Source organism: Protopterus annectens, chromosome 9.part0, assembly GCF_019279795.1.
Source record: "Protopterus annectens isolate FY-2018-M chromosome 9.part0, PAN1.0, whole genome shotgun sequence".
Taxonomy (NCBI): domain Eukaryota; kingdom Metazoa; phylum Chordata; order Ceratodontiformes; family Protopteridae; genus Protopterus; species Protopterus annectens.
This window is the reverse complement of record NC_056743.1, coordinates 967,916,378-967,941,651: the sequence shown is the minus strand read 5'-3', so window position 1 is coordinate 967,941,651 and position 25,274 is coordinate 967,916,378. Positions and strand designations below refer to the sequence as shown.

General features: G+C 38.5%; 1 protein-coding gene across 1 annotated transcript in view; it reads right to left on the bottom strand.

Moving 5' to 3' along the window:
• SLC39A5 (solute carrier family 39 member 5) overlaps positions 1 to 25,274 on the bottom strand; it is a 411,070-nt gene that overhangs the window by 384,965 nt on the left and 831 nt on the right. The gene's annotated exons all lie outside the window — the stretch shown is intronic.

Genomic DNA, 25,274 nt, shown 5'->3' with positions numbered 1-25,274 from the left:
CTGTGTGTACTTGTTAACCTTCCCAATGTGCACGCCCCTCACCGGTGCTAGTGGTGAGGACTGAGGCTCCTTGATTACTGGGCCAGTGCATGGGCATCACAGAAGTAATCAACTTTTCATAAATATGTTGTACCCAGGTCTTGTGTTTTTTTTCACCACTTCGAATATTGTTTTAGGATAATAACCATCCTGCTTTGAAGGGCTAACAACCTGTCTGTGTGAACATTGACTCTAGATGATGGTCATTGTTGATATGACACCCCAACCCCATGTGCAAAAACAGGAAAAAGGAGGTTATGGATGAATGGATTTACTTTCCAGATGGCCTGGTTTGAGATGGTACTGACGTGCTTGGCCAGTGAATTTAGCAGGAGACAATGCCATAAGAGAGAGAGTAGGGGAAGCCCCTGTGGTAGTGTACAGAAAGGACACCAGTGTTAAAAATATCTTAGAGAGGAGGAAAGGTGTCAATACGGCTGGAGCATTAGGGAGAATGTCCAAATGCAAGCAGTGTACTCACTGCAAGTATATTTTGGAAGGTGACAGTGTTTTTCTTAATGGATATGGATGGGTGAAATTTCAGTAGAAGTACAACTGTAGCAGTAAGAATGTCATTTATGCTGGTATTTGTCAGAGGTGTGCCTGTTTTTATATAGGCAAGACCAAAAATGCCTTTCGTACACGTATTTACCAGCATTTATATGACATTAGGAAAATTAACCTAAAAAATTCACTGGCCAAGCATGTCAATACCCACCCAGGTCACAATTTTAAATTCACAGTTCTTGAACAGCTGACTATGGATGAGAGAGGAGGTCCTATGGATTACTGGCTTGAATACAAAGAACTGTTATGGCAATTAAGGGTCAACGCCAATATTTTTCCAGGGTTGAATGAAATGATTTCAATAACCAGCTTTTTGAGGTTAAAAGCAGATTTTTTTTTTATCTAATTGTTGATTTTTTTCATCTAATTGTTGATTTTTTATTCAGTTGTTCACTTTATGATTTTTTTGTCAAAATACTAAGTTTAAAGTACATGTTGAATCACGTTTTATAGTTAGTTTGTTTTTATCTTGCATGTATAATTGTGGAGCAAACAGGGAGTCTGTACCTTTAAATGCCTTTGGTGTTTTTTACAAATTGGTTAGGAATGTGTTTGTAATGAGTATTTAAGGAGTGGGGTGGAGGCACTCTGTTTTTTCTGAAGAAGTCAACTGTAATCTGTGACGAAAGCTCTTAAGAATAAATGTTATCCTTGTTTCTTGTAACACCAGCCTGCTTTGTGACATTCAGTATAAAGTCATACCCCTTAACATACATAATCTATTTCAGTTAAGTGGCAACAAACTGAATTGCGGGGGTACCCCACAATGTTTGCACAGGTGTGGGTGGGCTGACTGAGAAGTGGCACAGAGTCTAGCCACTGGTGCAGAGGGTTAAATCTATGACAGTTAACAAACTGCTTCCTGTGGTAGCACTGTATTGTTTTCTCCTGGTTTTAATTTTGTGTTATTATACAAAATAATAATTGCAGTGAAATTAATACAAGTAAAATAAATAGCTTAAATAAAGCACATTGTGCTGTGAGAAAAGTCACTAGATTTTAATGCCAGTAATAGACATGACATGAATGTGAAGAGAGCTGATGCCCACCAATCCCCAACACAAAACTGTATTCAATATTTTCATTTAAAAAGAAGCAATAGGGGGTTGAGAGGGGTGGCAGCCCCTCCTCAATGCATTCAAATCCAAAACACTCAATGAACAGCAGCAGTTTTTTTTATTTACAGAGTATAAGCTTCACAGTTATGTCAGAAAATTAGAATGATCACAAGTGACACAGCAAAATGCTGAGGCAAATTCAGGGTCAGCTGCTACTTCAGGAGATAGGGGTTCTTTCCATGACATTTGCCGCTTATCTAAAGCTATGGTGGCACTGCAATATAAATCTTATTGGATTTCTCTATATTGTTGGTCAACTCTGTAACTGCTATATACATAAAAAAAAGACACAATCATAACAAAAACTCCATAACCATATAAGTAAGGCTACAACAGTAGCACTCAGTCAACTCCCACACAAAACAAGATATTTCCTGGTGTTGTATGCTGTGTAAAACATTTTGTTTACCGTTTATGTAGTGGCTACAATAATAAATTACAATGCATTAAGCAGGTTAAGGGTGAAAGTAATTTCTTAATGTTTTTGTTTTCATTACGCGGAGAATTAGGTTTTTCTTTTCATTTGTTAATTCTGTTAAGTAGACCAAGCAGAGGCTGACTGCAAACTTTAAAAATATATTCTGTATGTAGTGTAGATGATAATTGCTGTCAGTCACCGCATATGGGAGGAGGCTTCTGACCCCCATTCAACCCCAACTAGTTTTCTTAAATGAAAATATTTACATAATGACCAGCATCTGGTATCATCTACACTACATGCAGAATGTATTTAGGCAACGACAGAAAGCCATTATAACATGCACCTCGTGCTGGTTTATGGTATTAGGAGGTAAACTGACACCCCTCCACAGGTTTAAACATACAAAAAATATATAGCATTACTTCATTAGTAGTGCATGGAGCATCATTTTCACACTCCAACAACAGTTAAATAACGTCCTTTTTGAGCACTGCTTTAGAACACGACTGGACCTTAATGATGCCTAGAAGGGTGTTTTATTAAGCACCCCTATGCACTGTTAACATCAAGTTTGGCAGTAAAAGCTAACAGCACTGGCCAGTAAACAGCAGCAGCAGGACACAAACTGGTTTTGCTTCAACTCCCAATTCTACCTACTGTTTTGCTACATCACACCCATTAGTTTGAGTCAAACTGTTTCCCTTAGAAAGAGGATACATAAGGAAGTCAACCACATCCCCACTGCTTTACCAGCATCTTTGTAAATATAGCCAACACACTACATTTTTTTCCTGCATCTTACTTTTGTAGAACTAGTTGTATATGGTGTAGCAGATACATCTCCATGTATTACATGTATGATCGGATCTCTGATTGTAATGTATTGTGTGTTCTCAACACAAATGCCAAAATTCACTTCTCAGACTTCACTTGTGAAGTGAATTTCTTGGCATCCATATCTCGAGCACATAATATATTCATTATGAATGGAAACCAGATCATAATCCGCTATGTAATAGTTTCATTCAGAGTTATTGTTGTGTATGGTTATTGCTGCAGGGATAATGTACTATATTTCATTAACATATTATTGCTCGGCAGGTTGTGTTCTGGTTAGACATTCCAGTAGCATGTGTCAAAGGAATATGGTGGATGGCTTTTGTTACTGCACATCCTGTGAAGTAGCATAAGTAAATTTCAGCATCAGGGCTGTCATTCGCACAAGTGAGTGACATGCTCTTGCTGATTTCCAGAATTTGTTGTGCAATGGACATGTCTGTGGGGTCAAAATCTTAAAGAATATCTCCTGGCTTTGGATAAATGAGACTTCTGCACCCTGCTGCCAGTACCAAAGCTATGGTGGGGTGAGAGGGACAACTGCCCTGGGTGCAAAATTTTGGGGGGGAGGGTTCTATCAGCCATCCTTCATCCTGATTGCTCTTTAGTGCAATCCTGGCATTGCATTTAAGGTAAAACCTGAGAACCGTTGCACTGTTTGTGTGGTCTTAACCATAATAACTGCTTGTTGAATTGTAGCAAAGCAGTTTGGTACAGTTTAAAAGTAGAAAAAAATAACTAAAACCTGAGCATTGTAACTCTCCATGCAGGCAGGGTATAAACAATAGCAACTGTTTGCTACAGTTAAAAGATTTTTTTTCCAGAGCACTAAGTGCATGCAGGTTATAAACTGTAGCAACTGTTTTGTAGAGTTTAAAAAAAGTTTCTTTTTTACTAAAATATAAGGACAGAGGATCGGGGAAGGGCACAGACAAGACCTGAATGGCTGGGGCAGGAGTGAGGGGGGAGTCATGTCATGCATCTGTCCACCTGGTTGGTGTGCCAGGAGAACAGCTACTCTTTTTTTTTGCTTTTCGGTTGAAGAGCTGAGGGTGTGGGGTGGTAGTTTGTGGGATAGGCACATGGTGGTAGTTGAGCCAGCAACAATTGCTTGACATTTGCTCTTAAAGAGGAATGAACAAGTTGTAGGGTTTCTGCCTCCTAAGGAACTAAGACTAGTCCACAAACATGCCTAGGGTTTGTTGTACAGCAGCCAGCCATCAGGAAGAGCATGTCACTCACTTCTGTAAATAACATCATCCCTCAAAAGAACGATTCCTTCCTTGACACCAACACTTAGTGGGGCCGCTGGTCTCCATTGGGAATTCAGCCCACGGAACATGTCCCTGCACCTCCCCCACTGAAGAAAATCATGCCAACAAAGCTGTGGCTCTCCTCTTCTCCTGTGCCAGCAGCAGCAGATGCTCAAGCCATTAGTTGAACTCGGATGGGTCACAGTCACAGACTTATCCCTCCATACCAACACAGCAGAATTACTTAATCTTTTGTTAATGAAGTACATGAGCTAGGCTGAAGACCTCTTTCAGTCACAGCCCTGGTTGTAGTAAACTCAAACAATAGTATATCTTCCAACAATCACATCCAAGGGTAAAGTGCTTCCAAAACAGCAACAAATTCAATCAAAAGCAGAACTGGTGGAGGACACACCATGACAATGAGAAGTCGACCGTTTATTGAAATAAAAACAATGACATAGAAAATAACGCAATCCCAGTAAGCACTTTCACATTCCACATGAATGCTTCAGACTGTTAATGGAACATTGAACTAACCACATTTAAATATCCTGTCTCTGTCGTTTTACAACCAATCATGTACTCTGTTTCAAACAGCTCATTTAAATGGTGTCATGTGTATGGTGATACTTTGGTTCCGCCTCAGTTCATGTATCTATCTAGAGCAATTCAAAATACTTTGTTGCAACTTATTCGCCTCTGTGTTTTTCATGTGAATATTGTACAAATATATATGAAATCTATCTAAACTATATATATATATATATATATATATATATATATATATATATATATATACATACATATACATACATATATACATACACAGATAATGTATATAAACTATATATAAAAAATATATATATATATATATATATATATATATATATATACTTTTAAAACATGAATAAAATATAAAAGAATATAAAAGAATACTCATGTCTATACTTAAAATGTATATATTATGTATATAATCTAAGATGACATTTCAATACTGGAAACATAATGGAAAACACAAACTAGCAACATATATTATAAATATATATATCTTTGCATGCAGAATCTAATAACTTATCCTAACATGTTCATTCCTATCAAATCCATTATAAAGTGCTTGGTGCTTGATATTTAACTAATGTCCAAACCTAACTACTATCTATTCATAAAACTGTATTGCTAACTCTCTTATGAATTTATAGGGCATGGGTTTCCTCCCTTATATGTCCCTTATACCTTGTGCAATGTTAAATAACTCAAATCTTTCTAAAAACTCTTAAGAAATGTACTTACAAAATGTATAACTTAAGAAATGTTATGTTTATCTCAAATTAGTCTATGATGTAGTAAATACGCGTTATTTTCTGTGTCATTGTTTTTATTTCAATAAACGGTCGACTTCTCATTGCCATGGTGTGTCCTCAACCAGTTCTGCTTTTGAAACTCTAACAATAACATCTGGAGTAATGCAATTAAGCACAGTTAGAGTAAACAGTGTGTTTAACATATGGTAACTAAAAAATACAGAGCTATACAAGTAAAACAAAAGTGTTTTAAGATAAAATTGAAACAAAAAGAATATAATGCAGTGTATAACAACAACATCAGTTCAAGCTAGATCTGACATTATCAGGGATACTAGATGCCACACTTATGAACACTGAAGTTTAAGAGATGTGCATATTACAGAAGAGAAATGAAAGATTAAATGGACTGAAGATCAGAAAAATTGCTAGGGGTATTAGGGATACACAGAAGAGAGGAGAACATACCTCAGCTTCTTTGCTCAAGAATACTGGACAAATCTTTAGAAAAGGGTAGGAGTAAATTACATAGAAAATGGAAATTGGGGGGGACAATAACATGCAGAAAATGTTTTAGAGGAGAAATGAAGCTTAAATGAAGGCAGGAAATGAATAATTTATGTAATGTTGTTGTGATTATATGGTATAGAACACTATGTGTGATGTACATTGTTTGTAAATGTGAACTTGTTAAAATAGTGCAATTACTTTTATATAAATAAATGTTTGTCTATGTTACAAATAACAATTCACTAAAGGTGTAAAAAATAATGATGAAAGAGGGGATCAAAGGCCCAAAATCAAGGAGAATTTTAACTATTACTCCAGTTCACATAGAAAGTTAAAAGTAGAACATCTTTTAAACAAGAAGGTACTTTTCCATTAACGAGGCAACAGCTTTCTGGGCCTAGATTTGCGTTAACGGAAAAGTACCCATTTTTCATAAATGTATGTAGACTGAAACTCAAATATATGTCACTATTTAGTGAATTCAATCCTTACTGATTTGCCAGAAAACCATAAAAGTTTATGAGGAACACACTAAAAGATGAGGCAAAATCCTTCCGGATATTCTGGGAAAAAAGTAGTTGAAACAATGTCACCACTGAACGTAGAAAATCACATAATTATTTGTAGTATGTTTTAATCAAATTAACTCCAGCCGTTTTCGATTATCCTTTGTATGTAAATCGCTTAACTGCTTACAGTGCATTGCTTCACTTTTCATCTGCAACCTGTTACGATTTAGGAAAAATGTTGAAAATGTACTTTTTTTAGCATACACAACATAGCGAAAACAGAAGTTAAGGGTTGTAGATTGCTTTTACATTTGAAGCAAAGGGCAGATTGAACTGTCGTTTGTTTGATCTGCAAAATTTCACTGACAGGAACTTTTGGGAGGAAATGACAGCACATTTCCATGTTAAGGAGTTTTGCATACTCCTGTGCAGAGAGGCAAAGGGAAGAGACCCGTCTGCTCTCCCAGGTGCTAGGGTAGCGGATGTTTCAAATGCCCTGTAAAGTCTTCTACTGAGGAATAATGGTATAAGGACCAGTTTACCATGTTTTGGCAAAAGTTATCTGGGTCTGGAAATGTGTGCGTTCATGTTAAAACATTTCACCAGGATAACTGACCTGTTTCCAATATCACAAACAAAATTAATAATTTAACTTATATTACATATCAGTTCTTTTCCGTTAACGCAAATCCAGGCCCAGAAAGTTGTTGCCCCGTTAACGGAAAGAACCAACAAGAAACATCTTTATTAAATTATAATCACATATGGCATAGGCAATCTTACATTATATAAATTAAACCATACCAACATAATTTCAGTTGCAAACAATATGCTTTACAAACCATGTTGACACAAAGTTGCAAACATTATACATCACTTATCTATTCAGTCATTGTCAATCAAACATTACATACCTCAATCAAACCCTGCCTTCTTTTAAACCTTGTTCTTCCTCTGCATATACTTTTCCTGCAAATCCAATTTTTTTTCTATGCAATCCACTCCTACCCTTTTCTAAAGATCCCAATTCCAGTTGTTTTATCTCCGTTACTATATTCACTACTTCTAGTAAAATTGGTTTAGACTTTTATTTCCATTTTCTAGAAATTGCTGTTTTGGCAGCCACTATAATTAGACTCAGCAAGGCCTTACTATGTCTAAGCAATTCTGTATCGTAGTTAAAAAAAAAATAATAATTTCCTTAGTTACACCAATTTGCTCATCCAGTATCTGGGACAGAGCAGTCTGCAGGGAATCTTTAAAGTCTGCCAACTCATTACACTCCCAGAAAATACGTTTCCAATTACCTCTTTTCTTCCCCATCACACTTCCAACATTTGCTGTCTGTCTGAGGAAAAATTATTTGGAGCATACTTGGGGTATAAAAATACCTATGTAAACACAAAGCAAAGATCCTAAATCTTCTAGACTTTGTTGCATATTCAGGAGACATACATATATCCCCTCACTGTTTCTTTGTGAATTGCTTACCCAGTCTCTCTTCCCAATCCTTTCCAAACTCCTCCGATTGATTCTTATAGTTATCATGTAATATTTTATATGTTCTAATAATTATTCCTTTCTTAATGGCAGCTTCCATTTTAGATTCTACTAAAATGTCTACCAGTGCTGATCTTTCATTTAGGTCCCCTCCCCATTTCACTTTGCCTATACTTTGCCTTCCCTATCAAGAGTGATATCAAACTCTAACCTGCAGTCCAAATAATTTCTTGGGGTCATCCCATTCCCTCTCTAGTTATTTGCTCCCAATACTTTGGCTTTTTGCCAGTTTTCTCCAATAAATTCCATCTTCCTCTTGCCTATTGTCTCTATCCCTAATTGCAGTCATCCCCATCAGCAGAATCTCCTTTCTCCATTCCCGTGTTGGCTTAGTTCTTAGACTACTTTCTGAATATAATATTCTGTACGATTATTGTTATTCTCCTAAAGGTCTGTATCCAAAATCTCAGTCTCTCCTCGTTTCTCGAGCCCTCCCTCCATTTCATAGTCATCTCTATTCCACTCTGAATTATAGTTTTCTGTTTGTGCTATGTATAGGAGCCTTAACTGTGTTGCTCTGAAATGCCCCTTCAAATTGGGTAATCCCAATCTGCCTTGTTCCATTGGAAGAATACACTTATCCCACTTGACTCTTGCCGTCTTCCCCTACTAGATAAATCTTTCAGTTCTTTATTAACTACTATCCACAACTTCTCCTCTATTTGATAAAAATATGCCTGATCTGTGTATAAGATTAAAGGGACTATAAAGGTGTTTGGAAAAAAAATGACCTGCTTGTATCTTATTTCGACACCCATATAACAGAGCTTCCATTTTCCCCAGTTTTTATATTATCTTTTTAGTTTCTTCCCACATATCCTTAGTGGACACATTTTTAATCCATACTCCGAAATACTTCATTTTATCATGTCCCCATAAGTATGGATATTGCTGAACAAATTTGTATGTTGCTACATAATTTACCTCTATTGCCTTTGGCTTTGCTTCATTAATTTTATACCCCAAAAAGATTTGAAACTGTCTAAGTATGTTCCCTAGCACTGTAATGTCCCTTTCTGGCTTTGTCAGGTATAAAATAGTGTCATCTGCAAATAGAGCCAGCTTTCTTACAACCATACCAATTATATCCTTGAGTCCCTTATTTTCTTTGCCAATGGTTTTAAATATAATGCAAATAATAAAGGGGAGAGAGGACACCACTGCCTGGTTCCTCTACTCAAGCAGAAAATTATCAGAGAGGACCCCACTCACTTTAATTTTCAAGTCCAATCCCTCATATATATATCCTCCTAATCAACCTTATAATTTTATCAGGGTAATGCAAATGTTTCCATTGTCCTGCACATAAAGTCCCAGTTTACTCTGTCAAATGCTTTCTCTGCATCAAGACCCACCAAAAACAGTGGTATTTTCTTACATTCTGCTTCACTCTGGATCATCTCCCTTCCCTCGAAAAAAACACATTGATCCAGATCTGTCAATTTTGGCATCACTTTTGCCATTCTTTTAGCCATAATAGACAAACACATGGTTTAGTATTGAAATGGGCTTTTAAGAAGCTGGATCTGATGGATCTTTATCCTTCAATTACAGCTACCACTGCTTTTTTCCACTACGTTGGTACTTCTCTCAAGGTACTGTTAAACTAAACCTTCCAGATCTTTATCATTTTTGTCTTCCCTCCTAGCTTCCAAACTTCCACAGGAGTACCATTTATTCCTGGGGCTTTCCTGCAGATTGGTTATATATCACCATTTTTATTTCATCTCCTCCTATCCTAACTGTTAGTAATTGAGCCTCCTCTACCTCTAACCTTGGCATATTTAATTCTTCCGTAAACATTTTGATTTTTATATTTTTCTGCTTTATACAGACTTTCAAAGAATTTCCGAAATATTTCTAATACTTCTAAAGGATCCTTTGTTATCTTCCTTGTTATAGGCTCCCTAAGCTTGGTGACAGCCCTTTCTACTTTCTGTTGCCTGAGTCGTTGTGCTAAAAGTTTTTGTGCGCTAGAGTTATTATCAAAAAACAGTTGTTTAACAGCAATCTAAGTCATGCATATTATCAAGGTAATCCATTACTTTGCATTTAGCATTCTGCAGCTCATTTTCTTGTTCTGTGGGATTCCCCCTATTTTGCAATACTTTAACATTTGTCAGTCCCTCTGGATAATTCTTTTTACTTAACCACATCTCCCTTTCTTTTATCTCCACCCTATTTTTAAACTCCACTTTAATTTTATCCCATTCCCTAGCTACATTTTCAGAAAAATTTCTATATTCTCCAATAGCCTCTGAATAATTTCCACTACCCATTCCTTAAATTCCTCCATTTTCAAAAGATAGGTGGTAAAGTGCCAGCGTCTCATTTTTATTTCATTACCTCTTTTTATTGTATTATTATTGGTGCATGATCTGAAATAATTATTAGGTACGTATCAGGACCTTCAATTAAATGCACATGATCCTGTGAAATCTAAATTTTGTCTAGCCTAGCCCAGTTTTTTTACCTTGGGGAATAATATGTAAAATCACTCTGAACTTCTATTACTGAATTCAAATCTTCCATGCCAAATATCTTCATAAATTTCTTCAAAAATCTACCATCCTTGGGACTTCCAAGATGGCTGCACATTGAGTAACAACTTAATTCTGACTCTCCCGTGTGAAAACAGAAACGTAGAACAGAAAGCCAGTGGACCTGGATTTCTTAGTACATTTCAGTAACCAACTAGTAAGTGCACTGCCTGGATGTCAGGAAAAAATAAATAAAAAGAGGACCTGAAGGAAAATCAGCTACAAAAGGTGATGAAAAAACATTGACTGGGAAAAGTACTGTAGCTGTTCAGCAAAAAGAAGTACAAGCTCCAGACTTGACTTCCAGTACCCTTGAGGAAAGTATAAAGCAATTTCATACAGACCTGATTAAAATAAATGAAACACTAATGGAGTACATCAACTAAAACAATAAAAGGATGGAAAAAAATGGAAGAAGCTTAAAACAGATACTCAGACGAGATGATAAAACTGCAAAGAGGTCGAAGTGAAGAAGAAGCTGGCTGAATACGAGACTGCACAAGAAGAGAGGTTTCAAAAAATAGAATTAGATGACAGAGCACATAGAGAAAACATGAGATTTTCTGCTGTACCTGAGAAGCTGGAAGGAACAGACTGTATTAATTTCATGAAAGCAACTGGACTGGTATTCCACGACACGAATCGTTAATTCAAAGGGCACATTGTGTGTATGCTCCAAACCTGGCTATAAGAAAACAACCTAGACCTTTAATAGTAAAAGTGCAATCTTACCAGTAGAAGGAGTTGATTCTGACAAAACTGTGGCAGAAAGGCAACATACTAAATGGGAGACAGCAGAGTGTTTGTGGAGAATGGTGTACAATGAGGCGTCAGTCTGAAAAAGAATACATTTCTTCCTTAGCATCAAAAATTGATTTTGTTCCTTCTGGGAAAATATTTTGAAGATAGCTGGGTATGGCAGTTTGAATTTCATACCTGCTCGGCATTCCCTGAATAATGGAATAAATTTACTCCGCTTCTGCCTGGTGTACAATGAGTGGTCATTCTTCACAAACACTCTGCTGTCTCCCACTTTTAGTAGTTTGTCCTTCTGCAATAGTTTTCTCAGAATCAATTCCTTGTGCTAGCAAGATTGTAACTTTACTACTAAAGGTCTAGGTTGTTTTCTCTTAGCCAGGTTTGTAGCATACACGCAATGTGGCCTTTCAATTAATAATTCCTGTTATGGAATATCAGTCCAGTTGCTTATTTTTGCTTTTGTAAAATTAATACAGTCTATTCCTTCCAGCTTCTCTGGTACAGCAGAAAATCACAGGTTTCTCCCATGTGCTCTGTCCTCTAATTCTATTATTTTTTGAAACCTCTCTTCTTGTGAAGTCTCTAATTCAGCCAACCTTTTCTTCATTTTGGTTTCCCTGTTTTACAGTTTTATCACTTTATCTGAATATCTGTTTAAACTTCTTCCATTTATTCTAGCCTTTTATTGTTTGAGTGGATATACTCCATCAGGGTTCCATTTATTTTAGTTAGGTATGTGTGCAGTTGCCTTGTACTTTCCTCGAGGTTACTGGAAGCCATGTCTTGAGCTTGCACTACTTTTTGCTGAACAGCTGCATTACTTTTCCATGACCTTTTGTAGCTGATTTTCCTTCAGCTCCAATGTATTTCTTTTTTCCTGTCATCCAGGCAGTGCACTTACAAGCCAGTTACTAACATTTACCCCAAAATTTAGGTCCACTGGCTTTCTCTTAAGTTTCTGTTTTCACACTGGCAGAGTTAGAATCAAACTTTTACTCAATGTGCAGCCATCTTGGAAGTCCCAAATGAAGAACAGGTTTTGCATCAATCTGCATTTTATGAACAATAGGAAATATGAAACTCTAATGATTGAGAATACTGATTGACTGTAATCCTCTGTGAATTACCATAAAAATCAAGGATTTTATAAGGAATGGGACAAAAAAAGGAGGCAAAATTAGGGGGACATCTGATACATATGGAGGAGAATGAGAGGAAAGCTACTGTTAAAACTGAGAAGAATATATTAGAAGCTAGAACGGTTTAAAATGGGGTAGAGAGAGAGGTGTAGTTAAACTGATAGAGGGGGGAGGAGGACTGAAGTGTTTGAGGGAAATACTAAAAGGATGGGAATATAAGAAATGCTTCCAGAGTCAGGAAAAAGAAATTTTGTGCACTACAGAAATGGAGAGGGACGAGTGAGAGTACTCTTAACAATACAGGGTGAGTTACAAACATTGGCATAGGACTTGTTGAGAGAGTTGCAATACAAGACCAGTTGTGAATGTTCTAAAAGCACCTCTTGCCATAGTTCGTATCAGCATTGTTAACGAGTAAGATAGGGTCAGATGGGACTATAAAAATCACAAGGCAGGAATAGTTAGGCTGGGAATATTCTGCCAGGTATGTTGTATGCTTACATCCCAAGCTGGTCAGTTAAAGCTGTACAGTTCAGGTATTGTTGACAGGCACCACAAAACATTACACAGTAGGCTGTTCATATTGGTGGACAAACTATGTGGGGTGATGAGAAAGCTGTTGGAAAAGAAATGCAGATGGCACAGGCTTCAAAATGAATTGTATGATACCTGTATGAGGGGTACTCATTGGCCACATAATTTGCAGAAGCACATGGAAACATTTTAATTTAGGCTTCTGCATTAGCCTAGACTCTAGACTTCAGCCAACTCTATTGTTTTACACTTCTCTTTTAGTCACTGAACTGGAGGGATACTTTATGTGTATGCATGCAGTATGCACTACAGAATAGAGATCAGAGCTGACTTCCTAGTGTACCCACTCGTTTTGTTCTTCAGTGGAGCAGACAAGGTGGACAGTTTACTGTCTGACACTACATACTAAAATACAGCTCCAAAGTAAGACGCAGGGTATTTAAGTATAGTTCCAGCATCACAGATTCACCAACGCCGGCAGCATGCCATTGTTAGGTCACTCTCAGCAAACTGTAAGTAAGCAATGATGCTTGAAGGGTGGGTATTACTGGGAAATAAAGAACCACCCAGTGAGGTCCGACTGCAGTAGAGGGATTCCTGCCCCTCCCCCTTGTAGCAGTTTCCCTGTAACACCCACCAAGGAGGACATTGAGCTTAGCAAATGCCCTCAGAGTTTTATTTATTTATTTATTTATTTTATTTAGATTGATTATAAAGCTTTGTAATTTTAAAATATTTTCTTTGTTGGAGTTTTTAGAAGTAGCCACTTTCCTTGTGTGTATATATAGTTGAACATTCATGTATGACTGCACGAGTGATTTTGTGTGTGTGTGTGTGTGTGTGTGTGTGTGTGTGTGTAACTAATATTATAAACAGCATTTTGCTGGAGCTGTGGCATTGTGGTTTGCTTTTATCGAATGGTATGCATATGTAAAACAGCATAGTGCTATTCTGAGGTAGTAAATGCTGCTGTTCTGAAATAACCTGAACTGTTTAAGTCTCTGACATGAGGGTGGTGCTAATAGGAGCTGTAACACTTTACATCCATACTTCTGCATTGCTGTAATCTACACTAAAAATCATTGTTCTGTCTTTGCATTGTTCAGTGCTGCTGAAATTTATGGCTAAATCACTTTTGCAGTGAGTATTAGATACATAGATACAGTTTATGGATCACATCTTAAAATATTAATATCAACATTATTAGAGCTTTGTAGACAGTTTGAGCTGTCTGGTCTTTTGAATCAGGATCTGTACATTATTACCAGCACAGTGGTTTTATTTCTTATTCAGTCAGGTTTCAGCAGTGATAGATACTTTTTGTTAAAAACAGGCAAGACTCAAAAATACAGCATATCTGCAAATATTTTTATATATGAAACAATGATGTCTACTAAAAATGAAATACACAAGATGGAAAATAGAACTTCACCAAACTATCATGCGACAAACATCAACAGTGCAGGATACAAAGGAAAAATGTGGTAGAGTTGGAAATCCAGTGAGCTGTTCCCCAGCATTTTAGAAAGCATGTTGTTCAGACAAGAAATTCTCACAAAATATTATGTGTGCAACCTGTCAGCAGATAACTGTATGTACTATAATGATAAGCTCCACCAAACAGCGATGCTGTAACAGCAGCCTACAAGTGTATGAACAAGCAAGCTTCAAAAGCATAGGTACATGGGGACTGTAAGAGAAGGTGGCAGATTTTTATTTAACAGCGAAAACCAATGTAGTATACTGTGCTTATATTTCATTTTAATTCTCTATGTAGGTGAGCCTGTATGGTCCTGACCCACTCTCCATCCCCAATGGACATTAAATCTACACCGTGGTAGTTCATTGTCCTTTTCTCAGAGTTATCTTTTTAGACACGGACTAATCCCTTGATTCTTTGGCCATTTCAAGCACAAACTACAGAGATATACTCTACACCTCCACACACATTTATCCTCTGGTTGCCCAGAATTATTTGTGTACATTAGTGTGGGAGTAGTTCACGGTGTATGGAGCCCTATCTGAATCATCTTACAACACCAGAAAATACCTGCATGTGGTTGCCTTAGTCCGAGGGCACAGACTGCATGAAAACTGCTGTCTAGTCCCACAGCAGAAGGCAAAGCATGAACAAAGGACTAGAAATCACCTAGTTGTGAAATGGAAGACACCACTTACATATTTCTAACTTGCGTCTTTTGTGAAATGCACTCAACACTAGTAAATGGAAAACACAATTTCATAAGGCAATTCCTTTCCAGTCTATTCAGCCATATCACACCAATGTCACTGCAGCACAACATGGCAGCTGCTGACTGTATTTAGCCAAACTAAGTTGCAGTTAACTAACATTTGCCAAACAGAAAACTTAGTCATGAAAGTAGTTTTATAAAATAGTACAGTACAATGATCATTGGAAACGTTTTGATTTGACCAAGTTATTAAATCAGTTGTGTGTTAATGTTTTTTTATTAAAATGACTTACCAAGGTACTTGAAAATGTTGGCCTGTGATCTGCCAGTCCTTGAAAGAAAAGATATGGATGTTTTATTACACTGTCGTCAAGTTAATATTTCACTTGGGGACTGTTGTAAAAAACATCAAATATATTTTGACGGTTTCAGATGGGCTGATAACTGGATTATTTATGCTGACCGTGTATAAACAGGAAATTTTGATTGGTTAAGCATGTAGCAACAGAGAGTAGTTCCGACTGCTTAAGCTCTTGAGAGAAGAGTTTGACATCTGATGTAGCAAGAAACTTGAGTTACTGCAGAATGGCCTGGTACAGGGTTACAAAGTTTTTTTTCTCTTTTTTTCTCAGAAAATATTAGTAGTTTGGTTCCAAGTTGTTTGGGTACTGCATGTCCTCCTCAGTATCTGCATGGGTTTTTGATTGGGGGGGGGGGTATTTATTACATTTGTTAACTGCGTAAGTGCACTGTGTGAAGCCCCTTTTCAGGCATAACTCAAGCCGTAAGGCATATACAAATAAAACAGAGGATGAATATATATCATAATCATGAAAAAATGAACCAATAACAGCGATTATAACATTCTGAAATTGATAATAACAAAACAAACATTCTTAGAAGTTTAAGACAATAAGTAAAATACAAAGTTAAGAGCATCTGACTTGATGATATTAGCAGTGTTAGGATACGGACCTGAACACAGTGTGACATTGCAATGACAGTTGAGTAGTGATTAAAAAAAGTATATATCCATTAATGTAATGTTATAAATAGGTCAAGATCTATAGTACAAATTGCACTAGACAACTGGTAGTGCATATGGGAAATGCAGGACTCCTACACACAATCTTTCTTGTTTGGCAATGCACAGAACCAAGCATACAAAGACTGTGACTAAGTTTAATGGGCATGTAGACTGCAGATGCATAATCTGAATATTTCCCTTTGGTCTTCCTTGCAAGGCATGCAACAAATGAAACACATCAGAAAGGTTTGTTTATTAATGCCATCATTAGCTTGTCTCTTTCTACTCAGAAGTTGACAATTCTGAGTCTTTTCACCTTTTTAGTCTCTTCAGTTTCCAGACCATTACAGTTAAAAGTATCTCTGGGAGTTCCAGTGCACCTTTCCTCCTTCTAAGTTTCCAAATCCACCCAAAATACACCCTTGGTGGTTCACTTGACAGTTATGATCCGCTGTGGTGACCCCTAACCAGGAAAAGCCGAAAGAAGTAGTCCTCTAATCTCCGTGAATAGTGAATGGCGTATGAATGACATTATTTAAACAGGTACACTTTCTCTTTGTCTGCTTTACAAAAGGAATGTACCCTTTATGAAGCTTCTGCAAAATTCAGGTGTTCAATATCTCAGTTTCTTTCTCAGCTGACTGTTCCTTCAGCTTGTTAGCTGGGCTCCAAATAGCACTGTTAGCCAGAAGGGACAAGTTTAGTACCAACCACAAAAGGAATGAGATAAGGACACTAGACAGCTGCAGTTGCTTGTTGCAGACCCCCCCCCCCAGAAAATAAATAAATAAATATACAATATGGGGAGGAGATACCAAGAATGTGAATGTATGTGGAACATGATCTAATAAGTAGAAACGGAAGTAAGAGGGTTGTAGCATCCAGATGAAAACCACACATATCATGCAGTTTCTCCTTGCCAGTAGTAACAAAATAATCACCACTAAGCAATCAATGATGACAGACTTACCCAGGGGCAGATTCATTTATCCATGAAGAGGAAGATGACGTGGGTAAATACTACAAGGAGTGGGTAACTGTGGCTTCATCAGTGATCAGAATGTAATTACTGCTACCATACAAAGCTGGGAAAAGAAGCACCTTTCCTTTTTTCCTAAATAATGCTACTGAATGCTAGCTCTTGTTCCCTTTTGTCACTGCACTTAAATGGTTCAGAAGAAATATTTCCGTGGAATACTTGGCATGGGTCATTATGCTTGCAAACACACAACAGTTCTCTGAAGTTTACTTGATACCATGTCTTGGCTAACGAGTCTCACTTGCATTTATAACCTTAAAAAGGAATGCTGCCACCACCACCATTTAAAATTAATTGGGACTACAACTTTTAACTGGTATTGGACTGCATGTAAACTAGTATGTAGTTTTGAAAACTTGCTATATGATAATGAGGGGCTAGTTTACGTGTTTTCAGAATGTTGCAGACCAGCACTTTTTCCCCAGTTTAATGCACTTTCATCAACAGTGGTAGCCGAACTTTCTAATGATCTAATTGTCCACTGTAGACTATTTTTCCACATTGCAGTTTAACAAACGAGAAAGCCTCACGCAGTGCTAAAATTCAGTAGTACCTCAGACATGCTGTCTTCAATAGGATAAAATAATATCATTTCATGAATAAAACTAGCAAGAAGTAGGTCAGTTAATGTAATACTGAGAGAAGGTGGACTGAGCTGCTACATTTCCTGGAAAATGGGTCCATTTGCTTAATCTTATGCAGAGATTATGGGTTGTGGCACATGGAGATTTCTTCCCTCCGGTGGTACAGTAACCCCAGGCTTAGTTATTATATTTAAGAGGAAGTCTGGGTGCATTGCCTTTTTTTTTTCTTTAAATGAAACTCAATGTTTTGACAATTGCTTTTGTCCAAGCACCACATCTGAAAAAATGCTGGTTCTGGTTCATTGCAAATAACTATTTGCAAGAAGGAAGAGGTTGTCCTGCTTTTTCTTATCTAAAGATTAGCAAGTAATAACCCATTACTACCCTTCAAAAATCATAATGAAAATTACACACACCACATTTTTGGATACCAGTAGTTTGTGGCTGTCTCAAGTCATTCTCGCCGCATGAGGTCCTCAAACATTCCAAGATGAAAGGTGGAATCCTATTATGATGTGGTCTACTGGAGTAGGGGTTAGGGCATTTACCCATGCTGCCAGTTACTCTGAGTCAGCTAGTGGCTTTGGCATTGCATGGCTGGACAAGACTGGGAGGCTTAAGTGACCAAACATTAGTTCTCTGCCCTCAGGAGAAGGGATACCTCTCAACCTCTCAGTGCAAGAAATCTGAACAAAGCCTGACAAAATGGTGGGACAAATGCCTAAAAATATGGACAGGTTTTAAATATTGCTCTTAGAAACTTAGAAAATTGATAGAGTAACTGGGTTTGTGTCTGTGTCAATTTACATTTTCTGAAGGATTTGAAATCTGAAACTCAAAATGCATGTCGTTATTTAGTGACTTCAGTCCTCAGATCATGCAGATCCTTTGGTCAGAAAAAACACAATTTTTATGAGGAACAGACCAAAAATGTGAGGCATAAATCTGGACATTCTTCAAAAGTCTGGACAGTTGAGTGGTACACAGAGGGATCAGGTACTGCAGCTTACATCATGCTGGTCACCAGTAGGATACCATCAGCAGGCCTGCTGAAAATATCCAGTGCAGTGGAGGAGAAGCAGAGGACATCAGGGCAATATGAATGTCAGTGCAGTAGATGAGAAGCAGAGGACATCAGGGCACTATGAATGTTAAATATTACACAAGCAGACATTACACCTTGCAAGCAGAGAAGCGTTTTACAACACAATTATCACAACTACATGTTCATGTACCAGTAATAGATATAATGCCCCAAGTGTGGTATGGCAGATCTTAACTACCACAGACTCTCAGCGCATTGTGGGGTAAACAATGCCCTAGCAGCTTTTCTCCTTGGGGGAGCACCTGACAAAAGATCATGGCAAGCTATAGCTCAATGGCACAGGACTAGCAGAACAATTGGGCTTACCAGCGAAAATAAGGACCACAGGTCAGCTGCAGAACTGGAAAAAGAAATTGTATTATGGCAGTGAAATTACCAATTTCTCCATTATGCAGTATAACTTTTGGTGGCTCAGTATGTTACTTCTCATATGCTACAGACAGTCTCCATGGTTAGTATGGAGTTAGCATATTTAGGTACGTTGAGCAGGGGATGCAAGTGCATCCTTTCAACACTGGTGGATGTAGTGAGCATGCTGTATAACCAATGGCCACTGTCCGTGGGAACAGTGTGTGCCACTGCCAGTATTAATGGAAGCAGCAAGCAAAGTAAACAGATTTTTCCCAGTTGAACAGTTATACTAGAATAATCAGGCTTCTGATTACAGAGAGAGCGAGAATAAGAGATGTATACAAAACAGAATCAAAGCAGAACGTGTGCTACACAGCAAGGAGAGAAACTAACAGGAAAGCTGAAAAGGCATTTATAAACAGTTTGTGGTTTACAATGATTCAGCAATTTCAGCTCCTTTATGCAACTTAATTGTAATGATCCCTACTGGTGCTGAATTCAAACAATATTACTTGGGATTCATTAACCATTCTAAGAAGACTGGTCTCTGTCACGTGTGCCCCTTTACAACCATCCTTGACTTTTTAATAAAGTACATTTCTTCTGGGAAATTGTTCCACTGGACAGGAATATGCACAGATAAAATAAGATGTGCTGTAATGATCCAGTCAGGAATTGCTCCTAACAAAACATGTTTTGATTAAATTAGAGAGGTCTTTAACAAGGGCTTCCTCACTGGAAAAATGTTGCTGTTCAAAGGTGACTAGTTCAATTGCACATATGAATGCAAGGCCAGTACAACTCTGGCACTTTGGTGGTATTGAGTGTTGTAGGCACTGCATGGTCACTGCTTGCAAAGCTGTGATTGCTGTATCATAAAATAGTTGGAGAGTGAGTTAAGTCTGTGCTATCCATACAGTCATAATGCACTGATTACGTAATCTTTTACCTTTGTTTCCTGTACAGAATGGTGGTGGCATGTTTAGGATATGTCTGTACCTGGCCATACTATACTGGTAGGGTGTCCCATCTTAGTGGTAAAGTTATGTTTTTTTTAGAACCCAAGAAGACAAACATTTCTTTGGTTTTGATGGCGTTTAATAACAGTCGTTTGAGCATGACTCAGTATCTTAGCTCAAGAATTGGGGCCAAATCCAAAAAATAACAGGTGACAAAGGTACAAAAAAAAATGGACAGATTTTTAAATATTGCTTTTATATACTTAGAAAGTTGCTACAACAACAGGATTTGCATTGGCATACGTTTTCTGAGTGACAGAAAGGCTTAAACGTATTATTTACGAACTGCATTCCTCAATGATTTGCAAAAAACCACAAAGTTTATGAAGAAGAGATCAAAATATATGGCAAAAAAGGGACATTCTGCAGTAATTCTCTGAGGTGTACCACTAAGCACTGTTCACACTGAAAGTTGCAGGAAGTCTGACTGAATATGTTCCTGTATAACACAACAGTGCTTTATCACTGTTGCACTTGCCATGGGTAACTTGCTACATGCAGTTTATAAAAATAGAAAATTAATGACCATAGCACAGAACCTTGGGGAACACTTGTGGAAAGAAAGAAAAACAATGCTCTATTTAGGGCCAGGCAATATCCTTGGTATCATTACATGCAGGTCTGAGCACCTTATAGCAGGCAACAGAAATTATGTTCAAGGTGAGGTTCCAAATGTACTACAAATCAAAGACAGTTGGCATTAGTGCTAGGAATGGAAGCAGAGGTAACCTCTTCAGCACTGATCTATTCACTTAGAAGGAAATCTCCTCCCAGTGGAAACCTTGGTTATTAGTACTAAATGTGGGATTAACTGCTCTCTCTCTTTCTCTCTCTCTCTCTCTGCGCCAGTGAGACAGTCTCAAACATCAAGTAGCATCAAACAGCTGTTTCATAAATCTTTACACCTATCTGACTTACTGGGTCACTGATGATACTGGTACAGGGCTAGTAGCCCACAGTCTGATTACAGCCCGTCGAAAACACAAACATCCAAGGAAATACTTTTTAAGGGAAGGAAGGAAGGTATGTTTTCAATTGTTTTAATGTGGCCACCCTTAGAAAGAATTACAGCTGGTAAGGCAGAGTACAAACTCTCACAACACACACATAAATACACAGAAAGCTCCCTGCTTACGCACTGTTAGAATTACAGAAATGAAACTCAAGCTCTCCAGCATAGTGTGCTGGTGTCACAGTCACAGGACCAGTAAAAGCCTCTAGACAGATAACTACACTGTATATTTACAGTCATAATCAGTAACTTTTTGTCCTAATCTGAACATCTTCTGCATGCTATAGTTCAAAATGAAAAGGTTATTTTGTAAAAGTGATTATTATTTTATGGCCTATTTACAATGATGGGTTCAGTATTAAAATCCCTCCCCTCTTAAGAGCTTATTAGAGGTTAAATAAAATTTGCCACATATGGCAAATTACATTAACACAAGCTGCAGTAATTTTACATATAAAAGCTAACCTTATTTGTTATACTTTATATGTAATCACTAATGAAAATTGTACTAAATGGTCACAACTGTAAAATTCTTAGCATGGAAAATGCTGACATCTGTACAGTCACAGAAACCTGGTTCAAAGCTGCGGAGAGCACCCCAGCCTTACCTAGTTACTTATCCTATCATAACATTCAGACCCCAAACTGTGTGCAGTAAAGCCAAAGGAGGTGGAGTTTCAATATACATTAAAGACATACACACCTCCAGGTTGGTCAAACATTATGACACACAGGAGACACTCCAGGTGCAGTTTACCATTGACAAGTCCCCTATTCAAATCATAGCTAGCTACCGGCCCCCAAACCTTACTCAAGATGCCCAATCCGCCTATTTGGACCTGTTCAAATCTATCAAGATTCAACCCTTTACCCTGATCCTGGGTGACTTTAACTTCCCAAACATAGAGTGGAAGAACTACTCATGCCAGAACAGAAATGCCCAGAGATTCCTTGATTTTGTCAATGCAAATGCCTTGGAACAGCTAGTCGATACCCCCACAAGAGGTGATAATATCTTGGACTTGGTATTTTCCAATATGAGTAACCACTACAGTATCCCTATAGTATCATCCTCCCTGGTAAAATCCAACCACAAAGCAGCCATTTTCAAAGTCATCATCTCCCCCCCCAGCTAGGACCAGACATAAAAACTTTTTCCAAAGCTGATTACAGCCTCCTGAAGGATGGTATAAACAGCTTCACAGCCCCCACCCCCTCTGTAGGAACTGGCACCAATATCCAAAAGTACACCAAAGCACTATACAAGCATTTGGATAGATGCATGGAATCAGGAATACCAGACAGGACTAAATCATCCTCCGCAAGGAAGAGTAAACCTGTCTGGTGGCCATCTGCAATAAACTCTATAACAAAAGGAAAAAATTGCTGTCTAAGACCAAGAAGGAGCAGGTACCTAATTGGAAGTAATGTCTCCTTAGCCTGAACAAGCAAATAAGAGCACTAATGAAATCCTCCAAAGCAAATTTCGAGTCCAAATTGCCCACCTTTACTAGAGACAATCATAAGGCCTTCTTCACATATGTCCTCAACCTCAAAGGAAGCACCCAGATCTGTCCAGAACTAGTGGTCAACAACACCACATATACAAATGCCATAGATATAGCAAACTTGCTGGCTGACAGATTCAGTGAAAAACTTTACTCCTCTGCCCCCCATCAGTAAATCAGGACATCCCCAGTACCTGCCCCCTTCCCCTTATATCTAGGGAACAGGTCATCACTGCTCTCTCAAAGGCAAAAATATACAGCCTCCATGGACCCAATAACATCCCAGGCTACATCCTACATGAACTTGCAGCACCATTAGGCACCCTATTCAACCAAAGCCCGAGTGCCAGCTTCATCCCAGCTGAGTGGAGGACAGCCACTGTCATCCTTTTACACAAAGGTAGAGCACCCACCTATCCAGGAAATTATAGACCCATCAGCCTAACTAGCCTGATCTGCAAGGCCATTAAATGGATTATCATGGGCCTCATTAACAAGGGCATTGGCAACCAACAAACACTTGATCCCACACAGTTTGGCTTTGTCAAGGGGTGTCATGTCTGCTAAATTTGGTTGACTTCTTTGAGACAGTCACCAAAGCCATGGACGAGGGGAATATGATGCACACCGCCTACCTTGACCTGGCCATAGCCTTCGACACTATTCCCCACTCTGGCATAATAGATAAACTCTCTCAACTAGGCATCAATCCATATGTTACCAGATGGGTAGCAAACTGGCTCACTGATAGAACCCACCTAGTCCAAATAGGGGAAGCCACCTCAAGCAGTAGACCTGTAACAAGCGGCGTACCCCAGAGCTCAGTCTTGAGGACTCTGTTATTTGGGATATACTTTTCTGAGGTGCAGGCCAAAACCAGTGGGCTATGGCTGGCCAAGTTTGCAGATAACTGCAAGCTGGTTGCTGTCATCAATTTCCCTAATGATGTGGACATCCTCCAGGAAGGTCTCACTCAGACAACTGACTGGTGCCAGAAACATGGCCTCAAGCTGAATACCAAAAAATGCATCATCTCCTTTGGGGAGAGTGACGTCCTCACAAATTATCACATTAATAACATCCTAAGCATGCAATCAGTCGTAAGGGATTTGGGCATCCAGGTTGATAGCAACCTGACTTTTGGCCACCGTGTTGCTTCCGTTGTATGGAAAGCCTTCTACATGGCCCACCTCATAAGTAAGGGTACCTCATCCAGGGACAAGGAGGTCATAAAATCCCTTATAAGGCCCATTACTGAGTACAACACCCCTTTTGGCACGTACCTCATAAAGCACATGCAGCAGCTGGAGAGACCACAGAGGTTCCTCACCAGAAGAATCCAGGGTCTCAAACATCTACCATACACCGATAGGCTAAAAGCCCTATTCTCAGGTGACCTCTGTCTGGCATACAAGGCGATCACAGACCCCCACCTTGATGGGACTGCTGCATATCTGCAAGTCAAGCTCCACTTGAGTAACCCTCATGAGCAGCCTCAACCTGGTCTGTCTGTGAAATCAACAAGACTTGTCGTTGGGACAGATTTGTGTCCCAGAGATTCCCCCATCTATAGAACAGACTCCCTCTCCACATCAAGCAGAGTACTGCTTTACCCCCTTTTAAGCGCAACCTGGATAACTGGATGGGAAACAGAAAATATATCCCTGGGATTCCATCAGTGTCCCTGCTGAACAGGGGCATCGGGTGCTGATTTGTCTAAACATGGGCTAAACTTTTGGCTAGGCTTATAAGGGCCTCAGGGCCAATAGCCTAGTAACCTCCTATGATCCTATGTCAGCTCTTTGGCTTTATATTAGTATAGTACCTCTCAAGCCTTTCTGCACAGATGTGGGCATGCTGTTACGGATTGACAGGTGAAAGGGCCATGTTGATGTACACCCATGTAGATACGGCATGAATATTCATTGTCTAATTGTAGTTTACCCTTTTCTCAATGAAGTACGATCTTGGAGTTGGTATATTTAATTGAGGGGGTGCAGGGGGGCTTGCCCCCTCCCGCTGCAAAAACAAATGTAAAAAATATTTGCATTTATACTGCTGTTTTTCTTTTTCTATCGTTTTTGCAGGGGGGGCAAGCCCACACCCCACACTCATTATACATACCAACTCAGAGATCGCACTACATTGAGGAAAAGTGTAAACTTCGAATAGACAATGAATATTCATGCTGCCATTGGTATGAATATATTACTTAAGTTTACTAAGACACTCCCAGTTGTTGGACGGTGGGACTTGCGATTGTGCATCCTGTGAAGTGCTACACCAATACAAAACAAGCTCTTCAACAACCAAGCTGTAGAACTTAGCTCAGGATGCAGGTATACTC